This window comes from Loxodonta africana, chromosome 2 (genome assembly GCF_030014295.1).
Source record: "Loxodonta africana isolate mLoxAfr1 chromosome 2, mLoxAfr1.hap2, whole genome shotgun sequence".
Classification (NCBI taxonomy): Eukaryota; Metazoa; Chordata; class Mammalia; order Proboscidea; family Elephantidae; genus Loxodonta; species Loxodonta africana.
Genome location: NC_087343.1, coordinates 209,268,473 through 209,271,217, shown reverse-complemented (window position 1 = coordinate 209,271,217; position 2,745 = coordinate 209,268,473). Strand labels below are relative to the sequence as shown.

Genomic DNA, 2,745 nt, shown 5'->3' with positions numbered 1-2,745 from the left:
TAGATTATGTAAAACAGCATAGTCATTGACATTTCCTACCAACCATACCTTCATATGCTTCTATTTTTATTTAGAAAAAAATATTTTAGTATTATTTTTATGACCAGCATTCAGATGCTATTCTTTATTTTTTAGTTATGTTTTAATATATGTCTGAATAAATGATTTTGTTGACATAATTATAACAATGCCAAAGGTTTTATATAGTTGATCTATTCTAAGACTCCATATAATTCTAAAGAGAAATATTTAACAAATTTAAGAGTCTTTAGCAGAGATGTTTCAGATATCAGGGAATATACATTTTTGGGGAGAGAAAACTTCAAGCAACAATATGAAAGTATTGTTGCGACCCATAAGTTTGGAAATGTAGATATTCAGAAAAAATGAGGGAAAAAACCCTTAATGATATGGACTGTCACAATAGTCACAGCAATGGACTCTACCACACCCATGATCATGAAGACGGTACAGGATTGAGGAACATTTAATTCTGTCATATGTAGGGTTGCTATGAGTCAGAAGTGAACACTGCAACTAACAAAAACAACATTGTTTCTAAGCTGACATACAGTATACTGACTGTCACTTAGATATCAAGTCAAGTCCCCAAATTTTGAAGTTAGGCAAGGAATCTAATTTTCAAGAATTTTTCCATATGCCTCATCAAAGTAGGAATGTCTTGAAATAATGATCTTATTGGAAAAGGTGGTGGTGTAGTGGTTCAGTGCTACAGCTGCAAACCAAAAGGTCAGCAGTTCAAATCCACCAGATGCTCCTTGGAAACTCTATGGGGCAGTTCTACTCTGTCCTATAGAGTCACTATGAGTTGGAATCGACTCGAATGCAGCGGGTTAGAGTTTATTGTTTTTCTGAATAGAATATTCTCCTCATAATTCTCCTTACAGCTTCCTTTATCTGCTTGTTCCTAAGACTATAAAATGATAGGATTTAGGAAAGGAGGGACTATAGAGTAGAACACCGAAATGATCATGTCTTGAGTTGTTGGTGAGTTGGATGTTGGATTTATACACACAGCATTCACTGAGCTGTCAAAGACTGTCACTACGAGGATGTGAGGTACGCAGGTGAAAAAGGCCTTTCTCCTCTCTCGTCTGGTTGGAAACTTGAGCACAGTGGAAAATATGCGAATATAAGACATGATGATGAAGATAAAAAAACCACCTACTCTCACCAGGACACAGAAAAAATTGCAACCTCATTGTTGAAGGTATCAGAGCAGGAGAGTTTCAGCAAAGAGGGAATGTCACAGAAGAACTGATGAACCACGTTAGACTGACAGTAGGACAACCGGAATGTGTTGCCAGTGCATACACCTGCATAGATCAGACTGCTGAATACAGAGGCCAGTGTCATCTGAATGCAGACACGAAGGTTCATGATCACAGAGTAGTGAAGGGGATGGCATATGGCCACATAGCTGTCATAGGCCATGATGGTGAGGAACAGCAGCTCTGTAGTAGCACATGAAACCACAAGAAAGATCTGAGCTGCACATCCAGCAATAGAGATCACCCTGTTAAGCAACAAGATCATAACACGCTTTGGGGACAGTGACAGAAATGTAACACATGTCCAGGACAGAGAGATTCCTAAGGAAGAAATACATGGGTGTGTGAAGACTCTTGTCAAAAGTGGTTACTGTGACAATGAGAAGGTTCCCCATTAAGGTGGTCAAATATATCAGTAGGAATAGCATGGCATGCAAGATTCTGAGCTCCCACACATCAGAAAATCCCACAAGCAGGAATTCAGTCACTGTGGTATAGTTAGCCATATATGAATACTTTGCTTTGTACAAGGGAGACAAAAGAAAATAATCCTAAAAAAACACGGAGAATGGTAATGAGGAAAGAAATTTGCCAAAGTTTGTTTATTGTCTCACATCCATCCAATTTTGTCCACTCTAGTTGATAATTTGTTATTGTTAGTTGCTTTCAAGTTTGCTCTGACTCATGGCAACCTCATGTACAACAGAGTGAAACACTGCCTAGTCCCAGCCATCCTCATGATCACGGATATATTTGAATCCATTGCTGCCTTTCAACCTAGAAGTCTCCTCTTCCAGCATATCCTTTTCTGATTCACAGGGTTTTCACTGGCTAATTTTCTGAAGTCGATTCCCAGGCTTTTCTTTCTAGTTTATTTTAGCCTGGGGGCCCCACTGAAATTTGTCTACCGTGGTTTACTCTTCTGGCATTTGAAATACCGATGTCATAGTTTCCACTATCGAAGCAGCGTGCAAGGCTCCACGGTATGGCAAACTGAAATATGGATGGTAGATTGGTTAGTAGAAAATAAATTATGTTGCCTTCTGCTCCTTTATGCTTCTCACTTGTGCAACTTGTTTCCAAGGCAGTGGTATAAAATATAATTTTGAGCTTATTTTTTGCATAAATTTATTTCACGTACTACTTGGAAAATGAGCGTAATGGAGGTAAGTTTGCCAGGAAGATTGAGTTAATATAGGTAATTTTGTTTGCATCTTGACACATTAGAATTGTTCTATAAATATTAGCCAAACAGTATTCGAATACCAATAGGAGCTATTATTTTACAAGAACCTCTCAAATCTCTACATGCAGTTGTGAATTCAATCTCTGCACACAGAGAAAATATTTTTGTCCCTACTTACACTGCTAATATTTTTGTTGTATATGATTTCATTCAGAAATTTACGTTGAAGAATTTCTCTTGGATGACTAACTACTCTCTTACTTGCTA

General features: G+C 37.8%; 1 pseudogene; it reads right to left on the bottom strand.

Moving 5' to 3' along the window:
- Positions 1–299: 299 nt before the first annotated feature.
- On the bottom strand, positions 300–2,333 carry LOC100677318 (olfactory receptor 14C36-like; annotated as a pseudogene).
- Between the last annotated feature and the right edge of the window lie 412 nt (positions 2,334–2,745).